At 33.8% G+C, this 18275-nt stretch overlaps 1 non-coding gene and 3 pseudogenes across 1 annotated transcript; 2 read left to right on the top strand and 2 right to left on the bottom strand.

Annotated features, from left to right (window-relative positions):
- The first annotated feature begins 4209 nt into the window (after positions 1 to 4209).
- TRNAS-GGA (transfer RNA serine (anticodon GGA)) lies at positions 4210 to 4296 on the top strand. The gene has a single exon. It is a non-coding gene; the product is annotated as a tRNA-Ser (tRNA).
- Positions 4297 to 4569: 273 nt separating this feature from the next.
- On the bottom strand, positions 4570 to 5189 carry LOC107433957 (small ribosomal subunit protein uS4c-like; annotated as a pseudogene).
- A 3728-nt stretch (positions 5190 to 8917) lies between these two features.
- Positions 8918 to 16150, bottom strand: LOC125419955 (ATP synthase subunit beta, chloroplastic-like; annotated as a pseudogene).
- A 746-nt stretch (positions 16151 to 16896) lies between these two features.
- LOC125419960 (ribulose bisphosphate carboxylase large chain-like) lies at positions 16897 to 18085 on the top strand (annotated as a pseudogene).
- Positions 18086 to 18275: the final 190 nt, after the last annotated feature.

Raw genomic sequence — 18275 nt, 5'->3', positions numbered from 1 at the left:
TGTGTGCCGGACATATTTTACTAGGTATACCATTGCAATTTGACAAAGATGCTACTCATTTTGGTCGAGAAAATAGTGTTGTTTTCAGGTTTAAAGGGAAGAAAATCAAGCTGGAGGTCTACAAAGATCAACTACAAATGCAATAAAGGAGGGAGGCCGAAAAACTCAAGGAAAAAACAAGTATGGCACCAACGGCTTCACCATCCTTTCAAGAAGGTGAGATTTTGGTTGCTGATCAAGGCAAGCTTTCTAAAACTCAGATCGAGTGGAAAAACCAAGAGAAAGCCTAGAGGGAGGTGAGAAAAGAGAGCAAACCCAAGAACACCAACAATCTGGAAATTTTCGCCAATGAGAGCCAAACCGAGGAAAGAAAAAGAAAAGTAAGAAAAGAGAGGAAAAACCAGAATTTTTATTTGAGTTTTGAGGATATTAATAAGGCTATTGAATGTATGAAACCCTTGCTGGTCATGATATATAAAGAAAACTATTTTAATGATCAAACTAACTTTGAAGAACTTGAATTGCCAAGTTCAATGATTTCTCTTTTGAAGGAATTTGGAGATGTCTTCCCAAATGAGATTCCAAGTGGACTACCACCTATTCGAGAGATAGAACATCAAATTGACTTTGTCCTAGGGGCTGCTGTACCAAACAGACCAGCATATAGAACCAATCCCGAAGAAACGAAGGAGCTGCAAAAATAGGTAAGTGATTTGCTTGATAAAGGATACATTCGTGAAAGTTTAAGTCCATGTGCTGTCCCTGTTTTGCTGGTACCTAAAAAGGATGGTTCTTAGAGGATGTGTGTTGATTGTAGGGCTTTAAATAACATCACCATTAAATATAGACGTCCCATCATATATAAGTCAGCTTAGTTGTCAAACTAGTCAACTTGTTTTCTAATTTGCATTTGACTTTTTTTGAGTTTTTATTTATTTATTTGCTGGACAAATAAGTTTTGGAAAGTTATTATTTTATTATTTTCATTGTAAATTAATTAATTCCTACTTCAAAATAAGGGAATTAATTAATCCAAATTAGATTAGGAAAGGATGTGAAATTAGGCAATTTCCTAATTGGATTCTATGTTGGCCGAAATTCCTAATCCTTTTAGGGTTTTATTTTGTTCATTAAAAGCCTATTTAAAGGCTTAATTTCAATGAAAAAGGGGAAGCTTGAATTTTATACAGAAAATTATTTGTGAGATTGGATTCTCTTTGTTCTTTCGAACACCTAAAACACCATTAGTGAATGAGTGTTTTAGTTTTGACTTATCAATAGGACTTCCATCACCTATTATGGCGTCTTCACTATATACCAAGATTTCTAATCACAGGTTGGTTAGGGGTCAAGGTGACCATTAGAACTTGAACATAAGTAAATCTGGGGTAATATAATATGGGTTTAGGAGCAGATCGTCCTAGGTTCATATCACTAGGAGTAGTGCCTCTTCCCTTATGCCCCCTTATTGGTACTAGTGGAGTAGGTTTGACCTAACCCATAGGTAACCTTTCGCTCAATACTTTAAAACCGACAATTGAAGCATCTGAGGTTGCATTAATCGAGGATACACGATAGAAGGGTTTATTTCATTTACAAACTTCACCTTCAACAAGTGTAGATTTATTTCAATAATTTTTTTTTTCTATTCTGACTGTCTTTCTCTTAAGATTGAGACCGGTAAAATAAAAAAGTATAACTATAAAAAAGAAAAAATTACTAAATATATAAAAAATATATAAAATTGATTTATAACTTTATAATTGATAATTGTAATTTATTATAATTATATAATATTTATAATTATAATAAAAATATATAATAAATATATATAAATAAATATATTATTTATTAATTATAATTTATTATAATGTAATTAATTTATTTATAATATAATTAATTTATTATATATTTTTATAATTTATTATAACATAATATTTTATAATATGATAACTAATATAATAACTAAATAAGAAAGAAAATAATAATAAATAAATCAAATAAATCAAATCGCACCCTCTCAATAATAGGTGAATGCCTATTTCTCTCCCGAAGTTGTTGGAATTATTCGCAATAAGATATTGGATACAATTGAAAAGGTGATGTGATTCCGCCCGAGCCCGCTCAACCGATAACCCGCTGGGGTGCTGACTCGACACAGATGAAGACTAGGCCAATCACAAGAGCTCAAATTAAGAGATTTAAGGACAACCTGGAAGTATTTATACAGGAGGTAATCAATCTCAACAGAGCTTGTCCATACTTGAAGATACAAAGCCTATTCTAAGCATCCAAGTGGTGGAAGCCGATACGGACCCGGGTGACGGTTTTGGTACATTTTTGGAGTCCGAGAAGCATGAAATGGTTCCAATGCTTTATGGGTTCAATACATATGCCTAAGAGGTCATGGAATCAAGTTAAAGCAGCCTCAAATGCAATCAAAAAGGGCTTGTACGGACAGCTTCAACAATTTGGCCGAATTTGCTGTATTGCTTGCTGGCTTTACTGTATTTTACTGTATTAGCCTTTTCTTATTTTTCCAAGCATGGGCAACGTGTGGGCCTTCATATTCAGTTTATTTGGCATCCTACAAAGCATCTAGAAGCTGATTTGGAGCTCAATTTGGTCAAAGAATTGGTCAAAGTCAATGTAGTCAAAAAGCTAGTATTTTAGTTTCCTAATTTTATTCTACTTTTTGTTTTAGGAAACTACCATTATTTTTAGTTTCTATTTATTTATTTTCTGGACAAATAAGATTAGGAAATTTATTATTTTATTATTTTCTTTGTAAATTAATTAATTCCTAATTCAAAATAAAGGAATTAATTAATCCAAATTAGATTAGGAAAAGGAAAGTTTTGGCCAAGGTAGAATTCTTCATTGAGTGGCCGGTTTTTCCTAGGGTTTTTAGGGTTTATTTTGTTTCTTTCAAAGCCTATTTAAAGGCTTATTTTTCATTAATAATATAACTTTAAACTTTGATTTGATTAAGAAAATACTTGTGAGATTAATTATCTCTTTGTTCTTTGAGAACACCTAAAACACCATTAGAGAATTGGTTGTTTTAGCTTGACTTATCAATAGGTTTTCCATCCCCTATTGTGGCGTCTTCATTATACCAAGGTTTCTAACCACAGGTTGGTTAGGGGTTGAGGTCCATTCCATTAGAACTTGAACTTAATTAAAGATCCGGGCTAATATAATACGGGTTTAGGAGCAGGTCGTCCTAGGTTCGTATCAAAAAGTCTTATCAATAACATTTCCACTTATTCCAGATCTAGACATGGGCAAAAATCCATTTTATAATTTCTTTGAATTACCCTTCGTGTTGTGAGAAAATAATCCCAAACAAAGGGAATTGGATAGTACGAAATAACATAAAAACAGATTCATTAAAAAAGAAGACCTTCTACTCAAATTCTTTCTTTTTCTTTTTGACAGGAATCAATAAAAACTAATAAATATTTGAATCCGATTATATTTCATTTAAATGTAAATAGAGTAAAATATACTAATAAAAATATAGTAGTAACATAATAGTAGTAGTAAAAGAATGAAAGGAACTATTCCTATTTCATCGAAGTTGAAGAATCAAAGAATTTTTCCTTGAGATTAGGATAATTAGAGAAGTTTTGATCGAATTATGATCCAAAAAGAAAAGAAAAAGAAGCGAATAATCATTCTATGATGGATGAAAATAGACTAACCGTCCATTTTGTGTTGTGTGTATAACCGGTATATGCTATACAATCAAATATAAAAACCCCAGGACGTTTCCTAAATTTGGAATAAATATATGGGTTTGAAGTTGGGATAAGGGGTTGAAAGATCTAAAACTAGAAAGCCATTTTAGAATTTTTATGAAAATGGATGAATAATCTAAACTAAATATAATAATGATCTAAAAGTATCCATTAAACATAGTCTAAAAAAATAGATTGCTCGGTGTATTCGTTCCAATTCAGTGATTTAATCTGGTATAAATATTAGAAAAGGTTGGGATTGTCATCTTTGCATACAAAAATCTTTATCTATTATTTTTCACAAAAAAAAAAAAAAAATCTTTTTCCTCTGCGTTGAAGGAAGGGTTTATCTTTAATTTAATAAAAGTTTTTCTATTAAAAAAAAACTAGAGTGTACATGCCTATCCAAAAATTGAATATGAATAACTCACTATTCACTTGGTTTCTGAACCATAATCGTTATGTAGGAGAGATGGTCGAGTGGTTGAAGGCATAGCATTGGAACTGCTATGTAGGCTTTTGTTTGCCGAGGGTTCAAATCCCTCTCTTTCCGTACCCTTTACCTAATTAACCAATGTTACCGATCGCAATGTAACAAATAACAAGGGATACCTTTATTCCAACAGTTAGCCCTCTCTTTGATATAGATTCTCTATTCCTAATACTAATTTCTATGGTATGGAAAATACTATAATATAAAGAAGGGACAAGGAATGAAAATCACCGTACTAATCTATGATACATGAATGGGAGAAAAATCCCCAGATCAAAACCCTTTACCTTGGGTCTTTTTACGTAGTAGGGGGTGTCTGAACCCCTTTTCTTGTTATTTTAGTTCGATTTCAGTCTGATGAGAATAATATTCTACAACTAGCAATTCATTTATTTTCAAAACGAACCATTTACTATCTATTTTTTGATTGATTAATCCTTTATATTGAAATGGGTGAAGCATTAAATGTTTTGGCAATTCCTCAGGGGAGGTTGAGTCAAGATAATTTTGAACCAGAGCCCTAGATTTTTGTTCATCCCTTACTGTAATAATATCTCCGGGTTTGCAATGATAACTTGGTCTATCTATTATATGACCATTAACTAAAATATGTCTATGGTTAACCAATTGCCGGGCTTGGGGAATAGTAGAAGCCATACCCAATCGAGAAAGTATGTTATCCCAATGAATTTCAAGTAATTGTAGTAAAACCTGACTTGTTGACCCTTTGGCTTTTTCAGTGATACGAACTTATATAAGTAATTGTTGTTCTGTAAGACCATAATGAAAGCGCAATTTTTGTCTTTCTTCTAAATGAATATGATATTGGGATTTTTTACTGGGGTGCGATTGGTTTCTAAGATCACTTCTGGCTCGAGGTTTTTGACTAGTTAGTCCTGGTAAAGCCCCCAAATGACGTATTTTTTGAAATAAGGTCCTCTGTAATGTGACATAAAGACTCCTTATTTTATTGAAATTTCATAAACCTAAATGGAATTAAAACTCATCTAAATGACAAATGAAGTGAAATTTACTGAAGTCTTGGACTACAAAGAATAATTAGATGAATTGTATCAATATCTGGACCGTATTGTATTTGTGCATATAAATATTATTTATTATTGTGTATAATTTTTATACAATATAATAATATATTTTATAAAAAAATATAAATAAGCAATATGTAAATAAATAATAAAGGTTCTTTTCTTGATTGGTTTGTTTTACAGAGATTGAACTTCTAGTTTTATTTTTAAATAATTGGAAGTTTCTATGAGATAATAGAGAGATAATAGATCGATGACCCTTGGTAACGTAAAAGGGTAAGAAGCCTTTTCAATATTCTTATTATCTCAATATTCTTATTATCAATTTTGTAAAAAACATATATATATATATATATATATCAAACAGATGGAGAAAAGCTAGCTATCAGAATCGAACCGATTACCATCGCATTACAAATATGATGCTCTAACCTCTGAGCTAAGCGGGCTAGCATAACATAAATTGTACATGCATAGGAATTTAGTAAACTACTGGGATCTTAGCTACTAATTGTTCATAATTCATATAATGGAGAGAAGAATCTAGAATAGAAGTTCAAAGAAATATTGGATATTTGAATATCATATAACATAGCAATTAACATAACAATTAATATAGCGCTATATAATTTATATTTTTTTATCAACTATATGTTTGTCAATAATCAATATCTTGATTAGATAGTAAGGATTTTTTTTGTGAGACTTTGTAATTATTTTTGAATATTATAATATTAATGTTTATAATATAAAAAATATTAAAAATATTATAATTATTGTAATAAAGAATTAATATTACAAAAATATTATAATAAAAAATTTCCTTTTTAGTTCTTTTTTTTTTATGTTATTTATGTTATTGTTATAGAAGGTCTACCCTAAGAAAAGGGGAAGAGGAAGAAAAAAAAGAAAAAGAAAAGTGCAATCTAGAAAACAGATGGAATTCTATGATTCTTCCTTGGGGCAAATACTTTTATGCATACTTGGCAAATACTTTTATGCATACTTCTTCCGGTTGATCTATACCATACTCTATTTGCGTAAGATGATACATATAGGCTAACAGTCCACCTGATGTTACATCATAGCCATGCTGGGAGCATAGATAATTGTAACCATATACATATAAAATGACAGCAATGGAATGCCAATCCTCGAGCTTTATTTGTAAAGTCTCTATTTGTAACAACCCAGTCCAGACCACCTGCATGCAGATATTGTCCTCTTTGGGCCTGGGAAATCCTCTTACAACCCAGCCCTCAAGGGTTTAAAACGCGTCTACAAGGGAAAGGTATCCACATGCTTATAAGCCATGCTTCATTCCCCTTTTCAACCGATGTGGGACTTCACAATCCTCCCCCCTTGGAGCGCAACGTCCTCGCTGGCACACCGATTCGGGTACTAGCTCTGATACCATCTGTAACAGCCCAGCCCAGACCACCCGCATGCAGATATTGTCCTCTTTGGGCTTGGAGAATCCTCTGACAACCCAGCCCTCAAGGGTTTAAAATACGTCTATAAGGGAAAGGTATCCACACGCTTATAATCCATGCTTCGTTCCCCTTTCCAACCGATGTGGGACTTCACACTATTCCTTTGTAATCGAGGCCCAAATATATATGGACTAGCCCATGTTTGACTAACCAAGTAGACAAATGACCCTGCATCTTTTTTATCACTCCCGCATTTTTATTTGTATTGTATTTTATTTATATTGTATAAGTAGTTTATTTGTCTAAGTATTATAAATATTTGACATTTACGATTACCATGAAATTTATGAAGATTGACTTGCTATTTGGTATCCTGTATCTGTACAAAAAAAAAAAAAAAAAAAAAAAGCTCCTGCCTAATTCGTAATTCGAGGGAAGATATTGAACTTTTGTTTTTGAAAAATGTTTTAGGGGGGATCTCTGAAGTAGATGGTCGTTGATAGAGTAATCCTTGATTACAATTTCCCATATGAGTACTGTGTCCAACATGAAACTTGTGGCTGGTAGTAAAACATCGATTTGCCTGTTGAGATCTAATTCGATCTGCATAGATTTCTTGAGATATTTTCTTCCGAAGTTTTGTTATAGCATCTATAATGGCCTCTGGTTTAGGTGGACAGCCAGGCAAATAGACATCTGTGGGAATTAGCTTATCGACCCCCCGAATAGTACTATAAGAATCGGTACTAAACATCCCCCCTGTTATTGCACATGCTCCCATAGCAATAACATATTTCGGTTCAGGCATTTGTTCATATAATCTCACTAAGGAAGAGGCCATTTTCATTGTTACTGTACCCGCTGTTAAAATTAGGTCTGCTTGTCTAGGACTAGATCTTGGCACCAATCCATAACGATCAAAGTCAAATCACGATCCTATTAATGAAGCAAATTCAATAAAGCAACAGCTGGTACCATAGAAAAGCGGCCTTAAACTGAAGAGTCTTGACCAATTTGAAAGATCACTTGATGTAGTTGAAATAATTGAATTTTGGATTGTTTGATCAAGGAAGGGAAACTCAATAATGGAATTCATAACTGTTTCAATTTTTATTTATTTATTATCTCATGAATATTCAAGAGCTAAGACCACTCCAAAGCTCTTTTTTGCCATGCATAAATTGAACCAACAATTAGGATAAGCATAAAAATTAAAGCTTCTATAAATACGGATCCCCCTAATACACCAAAACTCATTGCCCATGGATAAAGAAAAACCATTTCAACATCAAAAACAATAAAAAGGAGAGCAAACATATAATAACAGGTTCAAAATTGTAACCCAGCATCCCCTATTGGTTCTATTCTTGATTCATAACTCGAAAGTTTTTTGGGTCCTTTGCTAATCGGGGCTAAAACTCTGGAAATTAGAAATGCCAAAATAGGAAGAACGCTTGATATTATTAGAAATGCCCCAAAAATATCATATTCGTAAAGCAGAAACATAAATGTACTCCTATCAATAATGTGGAGAATATACCAAATTAATTGATTCGAATTGGATTAATTATCAAGTCATCTATACGCTTTTCTACTCATGCTCTTTTATTGATTTTGTATCTTTTTCATCCTAATCTATTTATCTATTTAATTTCAAATTAAATATTTTTTTGTTCCACTAGAAGTTCTACTTGATAATATTTTATTCTTATTCAATTTCGATCGGCAGAAACAAACAAAATAAGGTGTATAAACAGAACTTCTGTTTATACACCTTATTTTGCTTATTCGGACCCACCACCTAGTTACGATATCACATTCATAGCCTTTACTCTTGTCCTAGCTCGTTTGAGAGTGAGATTTGCTTCAATTGTTTGTCTATTGCCTTCAGCTTTACTCAAGTTAGCTTCCGCTATCTCAATAGTTTGTTGAGCTTCTTATGGATCAATGTCACTACCCTTCTTCGTATCATTTACTAAAATAGTGATCTCATTATTTCCTATTCTAGCAAAACCACCCATCAAAGCCATCGTTAACCATTGGTCACTAAGGCGTATTCTCAAAATACCGATATCTACAGCTGTGGCAATAGGCATGTGGTTTGGTAATACGCTGATTTGTCCACTATTAGTAGATAAAATATTTCTTTCACTTTCAAATCCAAAACAATTAGTTTCGGGGTCAATACACAAAGATTTAAGGTCATTTCCTCAGTTTGCTCTCCGTTTCTAGGTTTGTAGCCTTCACAATAGCTTCATCGATGTTACCTTCCAAATAAAAAGCCTATTCAGGTAGACCATCTAATTCGCCATAAAGGATCAATTTAAATCATCTAATTGTTTCTGCTAGACCAACATATTTCCCTAGTGAATCGGTAAATACTTTTGCAATGAAAAAGAGTTGTGATAGGAAATGCTCAATTTTTTGTGCTCTTGCTACGTTTAAGCGATCTTCTTTGGATAATTTGTCCAACCCAAGGATAGCTATAATGTCCTGAAGTTCTTTGTAACATTGAAAAGTTTGTTTAACTCTTTACATAGTTTCATAATGTTCTTCACCAATGATCCGAGGTTGGAGCATAGTCGGCATTGAATCTAAAGGATCTACTATTGGATAGATACCTTTGGTAGTGAATCCTCTTGATAGTACGGTAGTAGCATCTAAATATGCAAATGTTGTGGCCGGAGCTGGATCGGTCAAATCGTCCACAGGTGTATAAACTGCTTGAATAGAAGTTATGGACCCCTCTTTGGTAGAAGTAATTCTTTCTTGTAAAGAACCCATTTCGGTACTAATAGTGGGTTGATATCCCACAGCAGAGGGCATTCTACTCAACAAGGCTGATACTTCGGATCCCGCTTGGACAAAATGAAAGATATTGTTAATAAATAGAAGTACGTCTTGTTCATTAGCATCTCAGAAATATTCTGCCATAGTTAGGGCCGTTAAACCAACTCTCATACGCACTCCTGATGGTTCATTCATCTGACCTTTGATTTTGAAATATTTTTTTTCATTAACTACTATAGATTCTCTCATTTCTATGTAAAGATCATTGCCTTCACTAGTACGTTCACCTACTCCGCTAAATACCGATATGCCCCCATGAGCTTTGACAATGTTGTTGATTAATTCCATAATGAGTATTGTTTTTCCCAATCTCGCTTCCCGAATAGTCCTATTTTTCCTCCACGGCGATAAGGGGCTAAAATGATGTGATTCCGCCCGAGCCTGCACAACCGACAACCCGCTGGAGTGCTGACTCAATACGGATGAAGACCGGGCCAATCACTAGGGCTCAAGTTAAGAAGTTTAAGGACAATATTGCTGATTATAATCCAGGGAATAATTCATACTCAAAAGAGCTTGTCCATATTCAAATGGTTCCAACTCTTTATGGATTCAATACATATGTCTAAGAGGATATGGAATCAAGTAAAGGCAGCTTCCAAGGCATTCAAAAAGGGGTTGTACAGACAACTTCAAATTTGGCCTTTTTTTACTATATTTTATGCTAGCTGAGTTGGCTTTTTCTTCCTCTTCCAAGCATGGGCAACCTGTGTGACTTCATATTCAGCTTAGTTGGCATCCTAAAAAGCATATGGAAGCTGATTTAGAGTTCAAATTGGTCAAAGATTGGTCAAAGTCAACTTAGTCAAAAAGCTAGTATTTTAGTTTCCTAATTTGTTTCTACTTTTTGTTTTAGGAAACGTCCATTACTTTTTAGTTTTATTTATTTATTTGCTGGAAAAATAAGTTTAGGAAAGTTACTAATTTATTATTTCTATTATAAATTAATTAATTCCTAATTCAAAATAAAGGAATTAATTAATCCAAATTAGTTTAGGAAACTAGGAAAAATTAGGCACTTTCCTTTTCTCTACTTTCTTTTTCTCCACACTTTGAGTCTGGTTTTGAATTACTTTTTTTTAGGATTTTTGCTTTGTAATCTTAGCCTACTTAAAGGCTTATTTTCAATGAGAAATTAAGCTTGAATTTTATACAGAAACTTATTTGTGAGATTGAATTCTCTTTGTTCTCTTTGAACACCTAAAACACCATTAGTGAATGAGTGTTTTAGTTTTGACTTATCAATAGGACATCCATCACCTATTGTGGCGTCTACATTATACCAAGGTTTCTAACCACAGGTTGGTTAGGGGTTGAGTCTATTCCATTAGAACTTGAACATAATTAGATCTTGGTTAATATAATACGGGTTTAGGAGCAGTTCGTCCTAGGTTCGTATCATTTGGTATTAGAGCCAAATTTTGTTCGGGTTTGATCTATCTTTATTTGGTTTATTTGTTTTGTGTTATTCTACAATTTTAGCATTAGGTTAAGGTTGCATCCATCCCATATACGCCCTGCATCTTAAAAAAATATATATATATATATATATTTATTCCTAGTTGAATTAGGATTTCCTAGTTTTATCGCATTTTTGTTTCCTACTCTGTTGGTTGTTTTTCATCATTGTTCTTGTTAATTTTGGTTTTGTTTGATTTTTATTTTCTGTTTTAGTCTTAAATATTTTCATTCATATATTCAAAAAAGGAAAAAAAAAAAAAAAAGAAGGGTTTGCGGCAACATATAAAATAAAAAATAAAAAAAAATTGCACTTTTGTTTTTGTTGGACGTCACGGGTTTGGTGGCTTTTTGGTGTGAAATTGTACTTTTTAGTGTTGATCTTTTCTCCTGTAGTTTTTTTATGTTCTGTGAATGAAAAAAAAAAAAAAGAAGAAGAAGAAAAGCCGAATAAAAAAAAATAAAAATAAAAATTTCGGTTTGTTGAGTTTGGTGTTGAAATTTGAGTTTGGGAACTTGTTTGATTTGGAGATTTGATTTGTGATATTTTGAGTTTCTGGAGAATTATTTTGTTGGATATTTGAATTTTAGGTGCTTAAATTACTTGGATTAAAATTAGTCAAAGGATTTGATACAAAACTTGAATTACAAGAACAACAACCAATGCTATTTTATATTTTTGTTCAATTTGATTCTTGTTCGTATTTGAATTTATTTTTCTAGAATTTGATTCTTGAACTCATAATCTATTACCATCTGGTCCAGTTCTTCAAAATTCCAAAGTTTTCTCATTAATTTGCTTTATTTTGTCAACAAAAACCGAAAACTAGGTTTTGTTGAATTCCTTCGGTATTGCCTTTTTTTTTTTTTTTTTTGGGCTACTGTTTTGTTGATAAGTTTAATTAAAACATAGTTGTGATCTAATTGCTATTTTTTGGGTGTTTTAGTTATAACTTTGAGATAATTCATTGAGAGGAAAAAGGCAAGAGAGTGTGAGCACAAAAGAGGGTTAAAAGCCGAAATTAGTGTGTAAACACGAGTGTCGAGTTCTTATATTGAGTGAAACACGTGAGGAAGTGAATCTGGTGAGAATTTATTTGATTTTTGTATTATTCATATTAACATGGCAGATTCAAGGGTGAGAAAAGGAGATCCACCTTTCAGAATTAATGAAGAGCAGTCCATAGGATTTAAAGGTGATTTCTGAGCTATGGGGAGTGGTGAGCAAATGGACATGAGGGCTATATTGGAGCAATTACAGCTGATGAATGCCCGATTTGACCATTTAAATCAAAAGATGTACAGGTTAGAAACATCCCAAGGAGTGCCCAATATAAGATTAGATGCTCATGGAGGTCGAGGTCGAGGAGGCCGAGGGCGACCAAGAGAGGAATTCGGGGGAAGTGACTATGGAGATGACTTGGATGAGGGGTTTGATGAAATTTTTGAACCTCAAAAAAGACTAATCCATGGGAGACCAGTAAGGAACAAAGATGATGATCTAGGGAATATCAAGGTAAACATCCCACCATTCATGGGTAAAAGTGATCCGGAAGCATATTTGGAATGGGAGGAGAGAATGGAGATGATCTTTGATTGCCACAACTATTCGGAGGCCAAGAAGGTGAAATTGGCAGCCATGGAGTTTGGTCATTATGCACTCCAATGGTGGACCAATGAGCAAAACACTCGAAGGACAGTTGGTGATGACTTGATCACTACATGGCGCCAAATGAAGGTAGCCATGAGGAAGCGGTTCGTACCATCACATTATCATAGGTTGCTACATCAACGGCTTCAATCCCTATCTCAAGGAAGTATGTCCGTGGAGGATTATTACAAGGAGATGGAGATGCTTATGATGAGATTAAACATGAATGAGGTTGGAGAAGCAACCATGGCAAGATTCCTTGGTGGTTTGAATCGTGAGATAGCCAACCAACTAGAGTTGCAAGAATATGTGGAATTAGAGGACATGTTGCATGTGGCTATTAAATTGGAGCATCAATTCAAGAGGAGAGGTGTAAGCTCACAGTTTGGAGAAGTTTCCAACAGTAGAAGATCAATTCCAAGTGGCTGGAGAAGCAATCCTACCTATGACAGCAAGCCAAAGCCGAAAGTTGGAGAAGAAAGTTCAAATCGGCCAAGGAGAGAGACTAGAACCGAATCTGTCCAAGCACACAAAAGTGAAGGTAAATATTATCCTAAGCCTTCTAAAACTCATGAAATTATGTGTTTTAAGTGCCAGGGATAAGGACACTTCACTAGCTAATGCCCGAATAGGAGGATTATGGTGTTGAAAGGTAATGGCGAACTAGAATCTGAAAGTGAAGAAAGTGATGCTGAAACTGAAATTGAAGATGGAGAAGTCGGAGATAATGAGCATGAGGAACCCAAAACACTCCAAACTTCAAGGGATGACTTGAGCTTGGTTGCAAGGAGGGTCTTTACTGTATGCAAAGATGAGGAACAAATTCAAAGAGAAATCATCTTCCACACCCGATGCGAAATTCAAGGTAACATATGTAGTATGATTATAGATAGTGGAAGTTGTTCAAATGTAATTAGTAGCATGCTAGTTGATAAATTAGGCTTAACAACTATTAAACATCTAGAACCATGTAGATTACAATGGCTAAATGATAGTGGTGAGATAAAAGTAAATAAACAAGCCAAAGTGAAATTCAGTATTGATACATATGTGGATGTTGTATTGTGTGATGTTGTTCCTATGCATGTGGGTCATATTTTGTTAGGTAGGCCATGGTAATTTGATAGAGATGCTATCCATTATGGTAGAGAGAATAGCATTGTATTTAAATTTGAAGGGAAAAAGTTTAAGCTGGAGCCATTAACTCCAAAGGAAGTATTTAGCGATCAACTTCAAATGCAACAAATGAGGGAAGCCAAGAGGCTCAAGGAGAAGGCTATTATGGCACCAACAGTTCCACCATCCATTCAAAAGGAGAAAGATAAGCTTACTGTCCAAGGTAAGTCCTCTAAAACCCAGGTTGAGTGGAAAAAATTAAACAAATCTTAGAGTAAGAAAATTGGAGCAAAAGCCGAGAGAGATGCAAAATTCAATGAATCCGTGAGTGAGAAAGGAAAAGAAAGAAAAGAGAGGAAAAATAAATTTTTTTATCTTAGGTTTGGTGATTTTAATAAAATAATTATGAATAAGAAATCATTGCTGGTCATGAATATTAAAGATACTTATTTAAAGATGTTTTTGTTGCATAAAACTTTATCTGCATTATTGAAAGCTTTACTTAGTGGAAATTTGAAAATTTGGGAGAGATTATTTGATAAAATTAAAAAGTGTGATGAACTTGTATTTCTAGTATTTTTTGTGATAGTGTTTGACCCAGGAGATTGGTTTTGGTTTCAACCAAGGAAGGAGAGGTTTCCCGAACAAAGAAAGTCCAAGCTTATGCCGCGAGGAGATGGATCTTTTCAAGTTTTGGAAAGGATCAATGAAAACACCTACACGCTTGATTTACCGGGGGAGTATAATGTGAGTACTACATCCAAATATGCTGATTTTTTCCTTTTGCTGCAGGTGATGAGCTAGATTTGAGGACAAATCCTTTTCAAGAGGAGGGGAATGATGTGATTCCGCCCAAGCCCGCACAACCGACAATCCGCTGGAGTACTGACTCAATATGGATGAAGACCGGGCCAATCACTGGGGCTCAAGTTAAGAGTTTAATGATAATATTGCCGATTTTATTTGGGGAATAATTCATACTCAAAAGGGCTTCTCCATATCTGAAGAGCTAAGACCTATCCTAACCATACAAGTGGTGGAAGCCGATACGGACTCGGGGAGCAGTTTTGGACAACAGGCGGAATGAAATGGTTCCAACTCTTTATGGATTCAATACATATGTCTAAGAGGATATGGAATCAAGTCAAGTCAGCTTCCAAGGAATTCAAAAAGGGGTTGTACGGACAGCTTCAAATTTGGCGTATTTTTTACTGTATTTTGTGCTGGCTTTACTGTATTTTGCTGAGTTGGCTTTTTCTTCCTCTTCCAAGCATGGGAAACGTGTGGGACTTCATATTCAGCTTATTTGGCATCCTAAAAAGCATATTGAAGCTGATTTGGAGTTCAAATTGGTCAAAGATTGGTCAAAGTCAACATAGTCAAAAAGCTAGTATTTTAGTTTCCTAATTTGTTTTTACTTTTTGTTTTAGGAAACTTCCATTACTTTTTAGTTTTTATTTATTTATTTGCTGGACAAATAATTTTAGGAAATTTATTAATTTATTATTTCCATTATAAACTAATTAATTCCTAATTCAAAATAAAGGAATTAATTAGTCCAAATTAGTTTAGGAAACTAGGAAAAATTAGGCACTTTCCTTTTCTCTACTTTCTTGTTCTCCACACTTTGAGTCCGGTTTTGAATTAATTTTTTTAAGGTTTTTTTCTTTGTAATCTTAGCCTATTTAAAGGCTTATTTTCAATGAGAAATTAAGCTTGAATTTTATTCAGAAAATTATTTTCACCTATTGTGCCGTCTTCGATATACCAAGGTTTCTAATCACAGGTTGGTTAGGGGTTGACGTGACCATTAGAACTTGAACATAATTAGATCCGGGCTAATATAATATGGGTTTAGGAGCAGGTTGTCCTAGGTTCGTATCATAAAAGATGATCTACTTTAATTCCCGTTTCAAAAATTGATAATTTTGTATTTAACTGTATAAAGGAAGGCACAGATCTATGAATAGGAGATGTTGTGCGAGTATCTACAGGACCTAAATTATCAACAGGCTCTCCAAGCACGTTGAAAATTCACCCTAGCGTTGCTCCATCGACTGTAACACTTAGAGGAACTCCTGTGTCAATCACTTCCATTCCTTTGTTAGACCATCTGTAACACTTATAGCTACCGCTCTAACTCGATTATTTCCTAATAATTGTTGTACTTCACAAGTCACATTAATTTTTTGACCAATAGTATCTTGGCCCTTAACTGCCAGAGCGTTGTAAATATTAGGCATCTTGCCCGGTGGAAAAGCTACATCTAATACCAGACCAATGATTTGAGCAATACGCCCCAGGTTGTTTTTTTCAAGCGTCGGAACCCTAAGACCAGAAGTAGTAGGATTGATTCTCATAATAAAATAAAAAGATGTCAAAATTTTTCGTCAAAATTGTTGAAATCAAAATTAAATGTTCGATAGTAAGTTAAGTTAATCAATTAATTCAATATTTCAATAAGAAATTAAAAATGGGCACTAGCACTTGACTTTGTAGGGGTCGTCCGACCGAATGCAATCCAATTGTTTACTTATTTAATTTTAATAAGTGAATTTTCAAGTTCAACCAAAATCCATTTTCAAAATATCAAGTAGATGAATAGAAATCTTAAGAAAGTCTTTCATTTACCTTTCATTATAGACAATACAAACCATATTATTTATGGAATTCGAACCTGAAATTTATTATATTTATGATTCCTTTTTTCTATCTCAACGGCCTTTATTTCATGTCCTATTTCCTATTTCAACACATTGATTTACGCCTAGCCTATTATTTATTATATATTTATTATATTATTTTATATTATTTATTATATTAATATTATTTTTCTTTTTTATACCTATACCTTTTCTTTCTATTCATGAATAAATTTTGCATATTTTTACATCTAGGATTTATATATACAACATATATTATTGTCAATAGCAAATTTCTTAGATATTTCGATTAAAAAAAGGTAAGAGATTAGAAACTTTGAAAAACAAAGAGTGGTTGTGCCATACATATGAAAGAGTATACAATAATGATGTATTTGGTGAATCAAATACCACGGTCCAATAACGAACCATTTTGATTAGTTGATAATTTTGTGAAAGAGTCCTATGAAAAGTTTCATTAACTCCTAATTCATGTCGAGTAGACCTTGGTATTGCAAGAATTCTTAATTCATGAGTTGTAGGGAGGGACTTATGTCACTACAAACAGAGACTAAAGCAAGTGTTGGATTCAAAGCCAGTGTTAAAGATTATAAATTGACTTATTACACTCCTGACTATGAAACCAAAGATACTGATATCTTGGCAGCATTTCGAGTAACTCCTCAACCTGGAGTTTTACCTGAGGAAGCAGGGGCTGCGGTAGCTGCTGAATCTTCTACTGGTACATGGTCAACTGTATAGACTGACGGGCTTACCGATCTTGGTAGTTACAAAGGTCGATGCTATAGCCTTGAGCCCGTTGCTGGAGAACAAAATCAATATGTTGCTTATGTAGCTTATCCCTTAGACCTTTTTGAAGAAGGTTCTGTTACTAACACATTTACTTCCATTATGAGTAATGTTTTTGGGTTCAAGGCCCCGCGCACTCTATGTTTGGAGGATTTGCGAATCCCTTCTTATAATAAAACTTTCTAAGGACCGCCTCATGGCATCCAAGTTGAAAGAGATAAATTGAACAAGTATGGCTGCCCCCTATTGGGATGTACTATTAAACCTAAATTAGGGTTATCTGCTAATAATTACGGTAGAGTATTTTATGATTGTCTTCGTGGTGGACTTAATTTTACCAAAGATGATGGGAACGTGAATTCCCAACCATTTATGTGTTGGAGAGACCATTTCTTATTTTATACCGAAGCCATTTATAAAGCACAAGCTGAAATAGGAGAAATCAAAGGGCATTACTTGAATGCTACTGTAGGTACATACAAAGAAATGATTAAAAGGGCTGTATTTGCTACAGAATTGGGAGTTCTTATTATAATGCACAATTACTTAATAGGGGGATTCACTGCAAATACTAGCTTGCCGAGATAATGGCCTACTTTTCACATCCACCGTGCAATGCATGCAGTTATTGATAGACGCAAAAATCATGGTATGCACTTTCGTGTACTAGCTAAAGTGTTACGTCTGTCTGGTGGAGATCATATTCATGATGGTACTGTAGTAGGTAAACTTAAAGGGGAAAAAGACATTGTTGATTTACTAGGCAAGGATTTTATTTAAAAGGATCGAAGCCACGGTATTTATTTCACGCAAGATTGGTTCTCTCCACCAGATGTTATCTGATTCTAAATTCTAATCGGAATATTCAAATGATTTTTATCAAATGATGATTCATTTATTGTATTTTCATGTAAATGGCGGCAAAAAAGCTCTATGGAAAAATGTCAATTCGATTCGATGTTGTTTAGGAGGGGGTTAGAATACAGGTGTCAATTCCAATGATAGTTGCATTTATAGTTACATTCGTGGCGAA

This window comes from Ziziphus jujuba, chromosome 5 (assembly GCF_031755915.1).
Source record: "Ziziphus jujuba cultivar Dongzao chromosome 5, ASM3175591v1".
NCBI classification, from domain to species: Eukaryota; Viridiplantae; Streptophyta; class Magnoliopsida; order Rosales; family Rhamnaceae; genus Ziziphus; species Ziziphus jujuba.
Note: the sequence above shows the minus strand (reverse complement) of the source record. Positions and strands in the feature narration are given on the sequence as shown.